General features: G+C 42.8%; 1 protein-coding gene across 2 annotated transcripts in view; it reads right to left on the reverse strand.

The window, feature by feature from the left end:
* Positions 1-10056, reverse strand: part of SMAD1 (SMAD family member 1) — a 53951-nt gene extending 43895 nt beyond the window's left edge. The window contains exon 1 of one of the 2 annotated variants that reach the window (XM_056562861.1): positions 9862-10056. The gene's annotated coding sequence lies outside the window, so the exon portion shown is untranslated. Of the gene's footprint in view, positions 1-9296; positions 9318-9861 lie in introns of those variants that run through there. The other variant, XM_056562862.1, reaches the window with a different exon arrangement.
* Positions 10057-15830: the final 5774 nt, after the last annotated feature.

Raw genomic sequence — 15830 nt, forward strand, 5'->3', positions numbered from 1 at the left:
GGGGGGGCCACACAGCCCTCCATGTGCTTGCCAGAGGTAGCCTGACTGCACTTAGATACTGAGATGAGATCCTCAGACCCCTTGTGAGACCATATGCTGGGGTGGTTGGCCCTGGGTTCCTCCTAATGCAAGACAATGCTTGACCTCATGTGGCTGGAGTGTGTCAGCAGTTCCCGCAAGAGGAAGGCATTGATGCTATGAACTGGCCCGCCCGTTCCCCAGACCTGAATCCGATTGAGCACATCTGGGACATCATGTCTCTCTCCATCCACCAACGCCACGTTGCACCACAGACTGTCCAGGAGTTTGCAGATGCTTTAGTCTAGGTCTGGGAAGACATCCCTCTGGAGACCATCCACCACCTCATCAGGAACATGCCCAGGCATTGTAGGGAGGTCATACGGGCATGTGGAGGCCACACACACTTCTGAGACTCATTTTGACTTGTTTGAAAAGACATTACATCAAAGTTGGATCAGTCTGTAGTGTGGTTTTCCCCATTGATTTTGAGTGTGACCCAATAGGTTGATACATTTTATTTCCATTGATAATTTTTATGCGATTCTGTTATCAGCACGTTTAACTATGTCAAGACGAAAGTATTTCATACGATTAGTTCATTCAGATCTAGGATGTGTTATCTTAGTGTTCCCTTTATTTTTTTGAGCAGTGTATATAATAAATACACGTTTAACAATTATGCAATTCACAATGCAGTTTCATTAACGTTATATTTTCATACAACACGTTGCAATACCAAATGTTTATTTTGTCTACATTTTATTTGAAAAATGGAAAAAGAGGGATATTAATTATTAATTCTTTAAAGGGGTATTCCAGGCAAAAACTTTATATATCAACTGGCTCTGGAAAGTTAAACAGATTTGTAGATTACTTCTATTAAAAAATCTTATTCCTTCCAATAGTTATTAGCTTCTGAAGTTTTCTGTCTAACTGCTCAATGATGATGTCACGTCCCGGGAGCTGTGCATGATGGGAGAATATCCCTTGCATGATGGGAAAATATCCCCATAGGAGCTGGACAGCTCCCGAGACGCGAGTCATCAGAAAGCAGTTAGAAAACAGCAACTCAAGTTCAGAAGCTAATAACTACTGGAAGGATTAAGATTTTTTAATAGAAGTAATTTACAAATAGTTTAACTTTCCGGAGCCAGTTGATAAATTAAAAAAAAAAAAAGTTTTTGCCTGGAATACCCCTTTAAACTTTTATTGGGGTTTATTCACATTTTTTTTAACCAATTATTTTAGTCACAAATTTTTAGTCCCTATAGTGGACTATTGCATGCAAACCTTTGATTGCGAACACTGTTCAATGCGTTGCCATAGACATAGCATTGATTGGTGTCATCGCCGCTCTGCTCCTCCAGTCTGCCAACCACAGGAAGGGACTCTCCAGCTGTCATGTCCGTTGATCGGGACCCCGTGATCGACTGATCATGGGCTCTAAATTGCTAATAGCTTCATAGCAACGACCACCATTGCAGACTATTAGCTGTGGCTCCTGGCTATTGACATAAGCCAGGGGCTGCCCGATGTCGTGGAAATATTAGGTTGTCACATTGAGCTTGATATTGTGTGATAGGGCATAGATTCATGTGTTGTCAACTGGGCACCATAGCTGCAGATGTGGTGGTTATTGATGGCACATGAAGGCGTGTCATCTTCTGTAGGCTGAACCTTTGCCTTGTAATCTAATGCTGACTATGTATGGGTGTGGCTTTCAACAGTATGTGGGAGTGGCTTTGTAAACCCTAACCTTTGTGCTTGGTAGAAACAAACCTCACCCTCACTAGCAAGGGGGATTCTTCCTGAAGCTGGTTGGAGAAACATTCTTGCTGGACCGCAATATGTTTGTGCTTCTTCAGCCCTGGCGAATTCGCTATCCTGGCAGACCACACTGAGCCCTAATTACTACAAGTCTGGATTCTTTCAACACCAGTAGGGAGCAGGATTGCTGCAAAATCCCACAACAAAATCCATTCAATCTGCGTCCAAAACTGGCAAAATCTGTTGCAACAGAGCGAATTATTCAGCAGAAACCCCAGTGTATAATGGATTGGTGCTGGATACTTTTTCTGCCGTGGTAACATGGCCAAAGGGTTATGTAGAATCAATGCAGGATCTCTAATAAGGAGACTAAAATGTGTCCTGTTCAATATGGTGGGCAAAACTAAACATTCACATCCCTGATAATGCAGTCCCTGAGCCATGGGGTAGAGGGCTGCACATAATTCCTGTTCAGAGCCAAGTCACCCATCATTAAAAACAGAATTCAATTATCCAAGAACACAGCTGTCCAACACAAGCTGCACAATGCTGCTAGGAAACATCAGGATGATAGATGAACCAGAGGAACACAAGAGGCCAGCTTTTACGGCTAATGTTCTGTATCTGCTCACTGTACGGAGGTCAGACTGGGATGCTGAAGTGCCAGATGGGCACCACCATTTACAGAGGAGCATTAAAAAGCTTATAAGTCTAAAGTGTCACGAAGCAATCTCTTGTTGCTTTAAGACATTGGCCCAGATTGTCGAGTTTTAATAATCCCCAAGAATTTCGTTTTTGTTTTCAGGTTTCTTAAAGGGTACCTCTCATCAAAAAAACTTTTGATATATTATAGATTAATGTATGCAGAATAACTTTACAATTGCATGTTATTAAAAAATCTGCTTCTTTCTATTTAATTTTCCACTTTGAAGAAACGACCACTAGGGGTCTCCCTACCAGTCCTGGCAGCAAGCATTTCAGACTCATGCTGGAGTCCTAAACACTACAAGCTGCCAGTCTGCTTTGTTCACAAAGGAGAACACTCAGAGCTGCCAGCCTGCTTTGTTCACAGCCTGTTTGGCTGTGAACAAAGCAGGCTGGCAGCTCTGAGTGTTTAGGACTCCAGCATGAGTCAGAAATGCTTGCTGACAGGACTGATCAGGAAAAATACAATAGAAAGAAGCATATTTTTTAATTAACATGCTATTGGGAAGTTATTCAACATTCATTAATCTAAAATATATCAAAAGTTTATTTGATGAGAGGTACCCTTTAACAGCACATATCCGGCAACTTGTCACATGGCTAATGTGAGTAGTTTATTAGTTGATCAGAAAAGTGCAAACATCATGAGACCATATGCACCAAAAACTCTAGGAAAACTTAGTAAACATCTCAGGATATATAGGTGGACATGCCTTTTTAGGTGTTTTGAGATTATTATTTGGTCCCTGTTCAAAATCAAGGGGGAGCGAAAAAAAAATAAAAAATAAGTATTCACTTCCTGAGAATATTTCTCAACTGGAAGTTAAGGGTAGCATACACCTAAACACAGTGATAAAATGCAGTATAGTGGGACCATAAATGGAAAGGAAATATAGCTGGCATACTGGTTATATAGATATCAAGAAATGTTTGGAAGAAAACTTTTTTTTTTTTTTTTGATGGAATATGCCATACATAAGAATTGAAAACATAACCCCTATGTTACTCTTAGCTCTTCATCAGTTCCTAGGAATAACTGATCTCACAGGCCCATGTATATGCTTTTGCAGAATGACCCTGCTCGCCCTGATGGATCATTTTGCACCAGATCAGTGCTGTAAATCAATCTGAGATCTGTAGCATCTTGAAGTCTGGTAATGATGCTTTTTCCTCAGTCCCTGGAGCCCCTCCATTAGCCATAGCTTACATTATTTATAAGGACGAGCTGAGACCTCCATTAGCTGGATAAAGCTACAGCTGGATAGACTGTTCTGTGCACCACTTGGACATGAAGCTGTAATACTAGGGATGGAAAACAATACATAGCATTTATAGAAGGTAAAAGAAAAAAAAAATAGAGCAGCTTTAGGCCAAGTTCATACCACCACTAAGCTCTGTCCTGTTTGGTACCAAACTAAAGAGCCAAATAGACCCTTAGCATAATGGACACCACTGGGTCCTGACCGATTGCAGCGGGGACATACAGTATTTTTTTCCCCCCCTTAATTTCAGTCTTTTCGCAATGGCGGTCCCTTCAGCGGTGAACTAGCTCTAATGGGAATAAAAGGACTGTGCCCAAATTCGCAGTCTATCCTATCAATGAAAAGGCACACTAGGATGTGTAAACACAGTGAAAGAATCAATACTGAAATCATTGCTCGTACAGAAGAATTACACCAGCCAAGAATGCTAAACATACTAAAGTATGCAGAACTTAACAGTGTTGCATCATTTCAGATACAATGAAAAGCGAAAATTGAGAAATACAAAAACACCCAACACATTTACAGGTCACATGTGGCTATAACCAAACACTATGTTCGGGTGTAGCGTTTTAGGCCCAGATTTAGCAAATCTGGTTACCCGTCTTTGAACCCTCTCCAGCTCCACTATATCTTTCTTGTACACAGTATTCTATGTGTGGTCTGACTAGTGATTTGTGGTTTAAGCTTTTGTGCACCAAAATTCAGTGGAAAACCTGCTTTTTTTTTGCAGATTATTCAATGCAGCTATAGGGTACGTTCACAAGTGCATATTTTTGCTGCACATTTGCTGTTGCAGATTTTGCTGCCCATTTACTTCAATGGGTAGCAAAATCTGCTACAGCAGATCTGCAGAAGAAAATATACAAGTGTGAATTGACCCATATGGTAACTTATTGATGTCCTATTCAGAGGATAAATAGTCAGGATTGGTGGGTTGCCAACATCTGGCAATGCCACCAATCAGCTGGTTAGCCTGGCTCACAGCTGTGGAAGACAGTTCTATATGTTGTGTAATTGTCATGCTGGGTTAACTGCAGCAGCAAAGCTGTAGTAACTTAGTATTGCTACTATACAAATGAAAGTTGTGCAGATCCGCAGCGAAATCATTAAGACTAACTGTGGATTGCAATGTCTGTAGTGACCCTCACATTACATTGTAGCATCACCAGTCATCCATGGATTTGATATTTTCTACTGCATGAATTCTACTGAATTCCTCTATTCAACAGAAGCCTACTGAGCTAGCCCTTATAGAGGGGGAGGATTTAAAAAAAATAAAATAAATAAATGAATAGAAGCCTATAGGCAGGCGTGGGCCGTCACATAAGGCAAGCAGACAGCACTAACAGTAGTAAATGCAGACTTCACTTGTATAGTGCAAACAAGTCAGCGTCAAAAATAATTATCCCAAATCAATTACTTTACATCCTATCGGGAACCATGGAGGAGATTTATCAAAACCTGCACAAAAGGAAAAGGGGAACAGTTACCCATCGCAACCAGATTGTTTCTTTAATTTTTACAAAAGGCCTCTAGAAAGAAAAAAACAAAAACTGATTGGTTGCTATGAGCAACTGCTCCACTTTTCCTCTGCACATGTGTCAATAAATCCCCCCTCCCCCTCATGTTTATGCCCACATTTCAGCCACATACTTTGAACTAGTGCTGGGCGGTATGACCAAAAATGTATATCATGGTATTTTTCTAAATTATGGAGGTTTAACGGTATTTAACGGTACTGCAGGGGGTGTACTAAGTATAGTGTCAGATGGTCAAGGGCCCTCACCATGGTACCTGGGGTCTCGGTCAGGCCGCCCGGTAACTCTACTCCATGTCTCCACAGTTCTGCTAGAGCTTCCCGCACCTACCCGGAAGACACGTGCCCGCCGGGAGTTGTAGTCCCCTCCCAGCTCCTCACAGCCAGTTCAGTGCGGCTCGGACTACACTTCCCAGAGACGCTGTGCAGTCGGACATTTCTCTACGCCATCACACATTGGAGTTGGTTGCTATGGAAGCAGTATGGCGGTATGTGAAAAATTCATATCGTAAAGAAAAAAAAAAAACACACCAGGATTGGGTATGAACCGGTATGCCGCCCAGCACTACTTTGAACCATGGGGGAGATTTATCAAAACCTGTCCTGTCTTTCATTTTTAGCAAGGCCTCTGCAAAATGAAAGAATCAAGCTGATTGGTTGCTGTGGACATCTTTTCCTCTTGACAGGTTTTGATAAATCTCCCACTATATTGCTCACATCATGTTTACACTGCAGCCTGTTGGGATTCCCCCCCCCCATTGTTAGCCTTGTCATCTAGACTTGAGGTTTAATCTTTGTCATTCTACGCAGCCACACAACAGTATCAATATATAAGGAAAAGGTCTAGTTTAGAAGTAGCACCTGCTAAACAGAGCCCCCAACCACCAATTTTATTCAGATCTCCCAGGAAGAAAACCTCTTGTGGAGGGCTTTTCTGGGATCCAACAAATCTGGACTGCACTTTGACAGCCCTTTGTTGTTCTTCTGAGATTGTTCAATGGAACATTTTGACAAATGTCACTAAAATTTAACAGATTGGTTACTGGAATACAGTTTTTGGAGTGTTTTTCTGCTGAGAATTGCATTTGGTCCTGTACCAGTCGGACAATCTCACCTGGATCCACCACAGGCTGGTGTACTAGTACTCATACAGTCACTATACCAGCATTAGGCTGGGTTCACACTAGGGATCGACCGATTATCGGTTTGTTAATAGCCGATAACTTCTACCCGAATATCAGTATAAAGTTATCGGCTATTGGCCTGAAAGTTCAGATTATCTGTATCGGCCCTAAAAAAAAAAAAAAAAAAAAAAAATCTGTCGATCCCTAGTTCACGCCACGTTTTTTGCAATACAGTTCCCGTAAAAGTTTTCAATTTGAAAGTTGTAAGGAACCGTATTGAAAACCATATGCCAAACAATGCATCAGGTTGTGTCCGTTTTGCAACCTGTTTGGTTGTCAGGTTTTTTTTCCGTGTACCCAAAACCGTAGCCTACCACGGTTTTTGGTCCGGGTAAAAACCGTATTGAAAACGTATACGTTTATGGGAGTCAATGGGAACCATACAGAACCGTATGTGCGAACGGTTCCATCCAGTTTGACTTTGCATCGTTTTTTCCTTGGGATTTCAATCAAACAAGTGAAACTTTATTCATAAGTGAGTGAAAAGTTAAAAACGTACATTTTTTTTTTTTAAATAGAAAAAAAACGGATGCAACCGGACATAATTTTTCAAACCGTGTAGTTTTCAACCGTATACAGATAAAAATTTGTAAACACATTTTGATACAGTTTAGTCAGGTTTTGAGGAATATGTTTATCAACAACCTGATATGGGAACTGTATTGCAAAAACGTGTTGTGAACCCAGCCTAAGGCTTAGTTCAGTTTATATTTTAGTTATCAAAACCCGAAAGGTCCATCATGTTGGACAGCAGACAGAAAATAGGAGAAAGGTCCCATCATAAACATAATGCAAGACACATGTCTAGTGCTCAGAGGTCAGACACCAAGGCAAGGACAACCTGTGTCCCAGGAGAGGGCCTATTCGGTCTTAAAGTGATGCTCTCATGAAGAATAATGATTCAGGTTTAGCAGACAGGCTCACAAATACAGGGAAAGACCTCAGATGAGTTCTCCTGTAACCACAGCCCCAGCAGCCCAGGCGCTTACTAACATTTCTCCAGGGAGAATATGAAACAGCTTCCTGACTGATGCAACAGACTAGAGCCATACACATCTGTCTGACAAGACGACTGAGACACTGCTCTTCTATGTGGTCATCCTGCCCTAAGAAGAGAGCAGAGGGGTCCCATCCTTCCACCAGATACTGTCACCACTGAGTAACATAGCCTGGAGGCACAGAACAAGAGAAGGAAATAACCCAGCGCTGGCCATCTGACTACACACAAGGTGTTATTTAGCACAGTTGTGAGCAGACAGGAAGCAGCTTCCCGAGACACAACACGCCGACAAGAAATATGGAGTCTCACTATAGTGCTACGACAGCTGCCCTCCCCCAAAGAGTGAGCCCTAGACAGCCGGACACACTGGCATCAATAGCCAGCACTTCTACAGAGATCCGAGGCCATCCCCACCTATGGTTATGTGGAGCCCCAAATCCAGTACTCTTCACAGGTCAAATGTGTAATAGTAAAGCCCTGGGCCTACAGAGATCACATATATAGCGCAATTCCTGAAAAAAAAAAAAAAGTTATCAGAATTGTGGAGTGCGCCAATAACAGACCTGTGGGGAACTACAAATACCAGGACAAAAATCCTGTGACTTCCTGTAACCAATGGCAGGGCTGACAAAGTTAGAGACCACAAAAGTTGTATCAGTTTCCGTTACAGTCATTGCTGTATGCAAAAACGTGGTCAGCCACAAAACCCCAATACACTACAGTGTGGTTTTCTTTTATAATACAAGTCAATGGGAAATGGATGGCATACAGCAGCATCTTAATGGGTAACAAAAATGCGGTATACAGGCTTTATAAATTCTGGGGCGTCTGTCCCTGGTATATGGACTAAATAGAAAGGGGGGGGAAAAGGAGGACAGCAACTCGTGTAATCCTGAGGGTACAGTGGATAATAGGTGGGCTTCTGGGTAATGGACTCTCACCTGGTGGATTTATACAATAGGCATATGACCCCTAAATTGAGGTATTGCAGGCCGTGGGAGCTTGACCGGGAGCCGTGGCAGCAGTTGCAGTATTAAAAAGTGCATAAGAAGAAAGAAAAATACAACTCCAAGGAATGGCACTATCCCGTGTAAAATAAAAGTGACTAGTATATTTAATACAATATTTAATACAGCCGTACTTTATTTAAAAAAAAGACACTCAACAGGTACATCCATGAGCAAAACGCGTTTCGGGTATAATCCTACCCTATTCAATCGCAGAGTGAAAAAGGGTAGGGTTAAACCCGAAACGCGTTTTGCTCATGGATGTACCTGCTGAGTGTCTTTTTTAAATAAAGTACGGCTGTATTAAATATACTAGTCAATGTATACAGGATAGCGCCATTCCTTGGAGTTTTATTTTTCTTTCTTCTTATGGTCTTTGGGCGGTCACAGTATTCAGACCAGAGGAATTAGAGGAATGATATAGGAATGACTAGATATACTATGAAATCAGGTGATATACACCCTCCACTACACTGAACATCCAGAGGCTGTCACCCCCTATAGCACTGTTTCCCCAACCAGGGTGCCTCCAGCTGTTGCAAAACTACAACTCCCAGCATGCCCGGACAGCCTTCGGCTGTCCGGGCATGCTGGGAGTTGTAGTTTTGCAACAGCTGGAGGCACCCTGGTTGGGAAACACTGCCCTATAGAATGCCTATATGAGCCATTCTCCACTATACGGAGGCTCCAGAGGGGGGCGTCCCGATCCAGTACTCAGCAGGGGGTCTACCATAGACATCACACAGCCGCCTCTAGGTCTGACACTTCACATGCATCATACGTTTTAGTAACACACAAACTCCTGCCCACCTATGAGGCCTCTCACACCGGAGAGCAGACACGTTTACGCCATGTCTCCCCCCCCTGTGTCCCGCAGAACTCTGTGGAGAAGTCCCGGCGGCAGGATTGGCCTATGGGGGGTGGGGAGTCGCTCACACAAGGGCTTCTGTGCAGTGCAGGCGCCATCATGCCCCTCCGCTCCCCCTCCCTCCTTCTTCCAGGATCCTGAGGAAAACTTCCCACTATCCCGGGGCTGACTCACCGCCGGGCTCTCTGCTCACCCATACTGGGCCCCGGTGGGGAGTTGTCCGTACAGATAGCCCCTCGAGTATGTATACACAAAGCCTGAATGCCGGCCGAGGCACCGGGAGCATTTGTCCCGCTCAGCCGTCCTCCCGCCGCCGCCGCCTTCTCTCTCTTCCCGTAAGGAGGCGGACAGGTCACACATACACCCGGCAAGTAACTTTTCCCGCACGGCGGCCCCTCACCCGTCGTGTATTGTTGCGGCGCCCTGCCCGGTGCACATTAAACTACTTACAAAGTACCGGCCGAGCACCGCACCAGTCTCCCGCACCCTTCCGGTCCCGCTTTTTACCTGCAGTGTGTCCTATACGGTGTTCGTCGAGAAGCGATGCGGAGCGGCTCGCATGCCTCAAGCAGCCCGGGATGTGAGGCTCCCTCCTCCTCCTCTCTCCCCGGCCGCCTGGATTGATCTGGTCTCACTGGCGTCAGGGAGTCGGAGCCGCCCCACTGCCAATACACAACACACCCCAGCCAGGGAACGTCTGCAAAGCACAAGCCTCAACACACGGCGCACAGCCGCCCGCTCACCCGCCCAGGGGCCCGTCTTAAAAGAGACCGTTGGGGGAGGGGAGGCACAGGGCCAGGCGCTCCTGCACACACTCCTCCACACTGCGCACTGTTCACACTCCACGGTTATTGATAATGTCACCGCATGATAAGGTGCTGCTGGAAGCCCTGGCTGTCTGCCTTCATGTGTTCACACACGTTTACTGGACTTTTTCACACTTTACACTATGTTCACGTGTAATATTTGGGGGGTTTCATACATGGCGTTTATGTAGATGTTAGGGGGAAGTCAATAGGACAGGGTGCCTCCAGCTGTTGTAAAACTATAACTCCCAGCATGCCTGGCCGCCAGAAGCTATACCTACAATGCCTTTGTTATTTCTGATGGTTTTGGAATGTTTACACTGAGGATTTGGAGAGGAACTTAGGGGGAGATTTATCAAAACCTGTTGCCCATAACAACCAATCAGCTTGTTTCTTTCATTTTTAACAAGGCCTCTGCAAAAAGAAAGAAGCGATCGGATTGGTTGCTATGGGCGACTGGGCAACTTTTCCTTAGCACAGGTTTTGATAAATCTTCCCCTTAGACTGCATTCACACCACGTTTTTGCTATACAGTTCCCGTATACGTTTTTCTATGTGAAAACCGTATAGAGCCGTATTGAAAGCCGTATGCATTGACTCCCCATTGAAAACCCTATGCTAAAAGATGCATTAGGTTGTGTCCGTTTTGCATCCTGTACGGTTTTGTCAGTTTTTTTCCCGTACACAAAACCGTAGCCTACCAAGGTTTTTGGTCCGGGTAAAAAAACTGTATTAAACCGTATACATATTTTTTTTAACATGGGAGTCAATGGGAACCGTACAGAACAGTATGTGCGTAAGGTTCCATACGGTTTTCACCATACGGTTTTTTACTTTGCACAGTTTTTTTTCTTGGAATTTCAATCAAACAAGTGAAACTTTATTCATAAGGGAGTGAAAAGTTAAAAACGTATATAAGTTTTTTTCTTAAAAAACTGATGCAACCGGACATCATTTTTACACTGTATACGGGTTAAAATTTGTACACACATTTTGATACAGTTTAGTCTGGTTTTGAAGAATCAGTTTTTTCATGAAAAACCTGATACGGGAACTGTATTGCAAAATCGTGGTGTGAATGCTCCCGCTCGCTTCAGTCAGCAGTGAAAAACCCAATAGAGTTTACACTGCGTTCACACTGAGTAATTCAAGAGGAATTTACTCGAGTAATTCCTCTTGAATTCTCCGCTCCAAATTAATGCACATCTTCTCTAACCATTGACTTTAATGTTTTTTCTGCTGTCCTGTTCACACATCAGGAAATTTTGCTAGCGGAATTCCGACGCTGAATTCCTTTCCGCTTGAAGAAAGAACATGTTCATTCTTCAAGCAGAATCCTCTAGCAGAAATAAATAGAAGTCAATGGTAAAAAAAAATTCTGGCCAACATCGTTTTCGCACAGAATTTGCGCGGAAATGGATGAAAAACCCTTCACTTCTTTCTCCCCCATTTCCGCGCGAATAGAAAATTCTTTTTTCCCCCCACATAAATTTTTCAGCGTGGATTCCTCTTGGTTTGCTCACTGTGAACGCACCCTTACTGTATTTCTGCTCCTCAGTTTACACTCAAGCGGAATTCCGATGTTGAATTCCGATCCGCATGTAGAATGAATTCGCGGGGAATCCACGCAAATGAATCCGCGGGGAATCTGCGCAAATTCTGTGCGGAAAGAAAAACGGAAATTCTGAGGCGGAATTTTTAAGCGAGAATTCCTTGCCAATTCTTCAGTGTGAACATATCGGGTCTATTCACATAGCGAAATTCCGCACCAATTCTGCTTCCACTTCCTTGGGTGGCTTCTGGCTTGTGTGGAATTTGTGCGGAATTCGTGCGGAAATTCCACATGCGGAAATTCAGAAGTGTGGAATCCCATAGAAGTCTATTGGGCTTTCACTTGAGGCGGAATTCCGCAAGTGGAATTCCCACCTGTGTGAATAGACCCTAAGGCTAGGTTCACACTATGGAACTTCTGACTGAAATTCCGCTTTGACATTTTTGGCCAAAATTCCGCTTGCTAAAAAGTACATGCGAGTCAATGGGATTTCCATGCACCTGTTCACACTTCTGATTTTTTTAATCAGAATTTGTGAGTGTAATTTCCGCTTTAAAAATTCTGCATGAAGAAAGGAGGTGCCCATATCCAGTTTGGAATCTCCATTTTCCTTGTTTGTCAAGGAATAGTGATTTTTCTCGTTGCTTGGTGTTTTGCTTCCTTGCAGCTTTAATCCACAAAATGTATATAATGTCAGATCTTCCGTCTCCTGCAATCCTTCCTGCCGAGGAACCACAAATTACGCACTTGCAACCCCCTGAGATGCGTGCTTTGATGAGCATTTTGGTTAATGTATTGCGTTGTTGCAGGCAGCATCAGGTAACAATGTTTTTTCGTACTTATCTGTAAATTTGAGGATGTTTAAATCAACTTTAGATGTGTTGGCCCAATGTGAACTATCTTTAATTTTGTATGTTGTTTTTAGTTAAAAGGTATCCTGAGAAATTTTACAACTTTGTCCGTATGCCAATGGAGGCATTTCATAGTCTTTTGTCCATTGTGGGACCACCTCTTCAGTGTTCCAACACAAAATTGCGTAAAGCCATCTCACCAATGGAGCATCTGTTGATCACCTTGAGGTAAATGTCATATATTTTATAAGTCATGTGTAGTTTAATTTTCTAACAATGTTTATTTTTTTATTTTTTCTCTTTCAGATTTCTTGAAACAATTCCATGTTGGCAAATCAACCATCAGCGGGATTGTGAAGGAAACATGCACCTTGATTTTACAGTACATGCAGCTAATTTCATTGCCCAGTCCAACACAGGAGAGATGGCTTCAGGCAGCAATAGGATTTCAGTCTGTTGCCAACTCCCCGTACTGCATAGGCGCTGTCGACGGTAAGCATATTCGTGTCCAGCAGCCACAGGGATCAGGATCACGCTTCTACAATTTCAAAAAGTATTTTTCTGTGATCCTGATGGCGGTGATTGATGTTCAGTACAAGTTTATTGCTATTGAAGTTGGCGCCTATGGTAGTACCGGGGACTCACAGGTGCTGATGTCTTCTGAATTTTTCCGTCATGTACTGCAAAATCAAGTAACTCTGCCTCCACCAAACCCACTTCCGGTTACCATGCATCAACTTCCCTATGTTTTTGTCTCGGATGAGGCCTTTCCACTTATGCAGAACCTGATGCGCCCATACCCACAAAGGGGACTTGATGACCGGAAACGAGTGTTCAGAGGCTGAGCCGGGCATGATGCTTTGTGGAGTGTGCCTTTGGGATCATGGCTGGGAAGTGGAGGATCTTGACCACTGCCATTCAGTTGGATGTTGAGACAGTAGACTCAGTCATTAAAGCTACATATGTTCTCCACAACTATATTCTGGACTATGCTAGCCCCGATATAGAAGTGGAGGAATTTGTGTCATTGCGTTCGGGACGCACATCTCAACAAGCGCTAGTGGTTAGAGAAGCTTTCACTTCCTATTTCCTGTTCCCTGGACAAATTGACAGCCTTTTGTTGATTAACAGGTTGTCCATTTGAAGATGGCTTAAAGACCCAAGAAGATGTTCATTGTTGTGCCTTTTAATGTTTTAGGTACTTTTTGTTAGAGATGAAGAACATCACCCTTTGTAAATTTAGTTTCATCCATTATTTCCCCTATTATTATATTTATATCAAAGCATGAGTAGTAAACTCAAATTTTAATTTGGCTCAATGCCTTTAAAAATATATCATTACCATATCCTGTATTCAATGTTCTGTATTGTGTATCCAATTGAAGTGTAGATAGAGTTTAGTTGGCAGACTCACAAAAACAAAATCTCAATAGACTGATTTAAAATGTTGTGTGTAGTAACCAGGCCCCCTTCAGGTCCTGTGTTGCAAATAGTGCAATGTAGTTGAGTTTGCCATGTACATGCCACAAGATATCAAAGGTCAATGCTATTAAATTATAGTCTAAGTTATTTTAAAAGTGATTCCTTGATATTCACAATGTAATTTTAGAAAAAACATGCCACCTCCATTCAATTCCTATGTGGAATCACCTATACTTGACCGTGGATATGTTGTAAGCTCAATATCACAAGATAAACACCCTGTACCTCCTTGTGGATCTCATTATGTTTTCATATAAATTAGTGAACAGACAACAATGTTTTTGAGGATAATTTACATTTTTTTGACCTAGCCTGAAAATCAGACTTTGTAAACATTTTTAAATGTAAAGCACCAATGGCTCAAAGAAATAAATTAACAACATAAATAGTTTCAGCAACAACATACAAACAAGGCAACACGATAATATATTGACCATCTTCAAAGATGCTCCTACAAAAAAATCACATATTGTGATATGTGGGTTCTGAAGGAAATGACTCCAAAGCAGATGAGGCAGAGGGGTTGGGGTGGATAATTCCACTGCTAGGGTATTGTGGGTGAAAGGGAGGATGGTAGGGGTAAACCCCAGAAGAGGACAGAGAAGGCTGGGGGTTGTAAGTACCCACATAAAAACCCTCGGTTTGGGTGCCAATATTGTTGGCAGGTGGTGGAGGGCTGGGGGCCCTGTGTCCAGCTGTGATGTGCAGATTTTTTATCATATCCTCTAATGGAGGCAGGGCCTGGGGGAAACAAAGACTTGCTCAACAGCGTGACAGAATGCTTTAAAATGGTTTTGGCGGTCAAGAGCCACCTTGCAGCAGCAAGATGCCTTTTCATACCCAAAATTAGAACTGTCATCACTGCTGTCAACCCTCCAAATAAATGATAGAGCTTGAGTTTCAACCTCAAGCTGACTATCACTTATTCGGAGGGATCTACAGCTCCTCCTAGCAGTGGGTGTTCTGGTCGTTGTTTGTGAAGAAGGGATGTTTGTTGCTTCTTCCATCTCTTCAGTCTCACCAGCAGCTGGTGTAGGTGTACTACTGGGGGGCTGATCAGTGCTAAGGTTAGACACATCCTCCTCTCCTTCCACATGTTGGTCAAAATATTCCAACGGATTGGATGGGCCTTGTGCTTCAGATTCCACTTTTTTCAGCTTTCTTGATCCCCTTTACAAAATAGTCGCTCGCAGATTTCCATCTGTTTCTGATGTCCTTTACTATATGTAGTTGATAAAAGTAAAAAATTATTTAAAAAATCGTAAACTATCAAACATTTTGATCACAAAAAAAGATAAAAACCAAGATATAGGAACACACAAAAAGAATAGAATATTTTCAAAAGAAAACTTACTAATCTCATTCTGAATTGAAGAAGACATTTGGTCAAAATTGTCAAATAAGGCAACTGCAATCTCATGCCATGCTTCTTCATTTCTGGTTTGATTAAAATATTCGCCATGGCCCTTATCCGAAATCCTGGGACGAGACTCAACCTACACCAAAATATTTATTAAAAAAATAACACACAATTTTACAAACAACATGTGCTTTGCAAAATCTCCTCATGGCCACAATATGGTTACACACTGTAGATGCTCACACTTGCAAAGTGTGTATTTTGCACAATGTGCTTTGCAAAATGCATATCTCCTCATGGCCACATTATACTATACCTGCAAACACAAATCCCTAGTTCGGGCCAGCTAATACTAGTTGACATACTCTATACCTCAGTGATGACGTCCTCTGTGCTTATACACATTCAGGAATTGGCTTGCCGGC

This window comes from Hyla sarda, chromosome 1 (genome assembly GCF_029499605.1).
Source record: "Hyla sarda isolate aHylSar1 chromosome 1, aHylSar1.hap1, whole genome shotgun sequence".
NCBI classification, from domain to species: Eukaryota; Metazoa; Chordata; class Amphibia; order Anura; family Hylidae; genus Hyla; species Hyla sarda.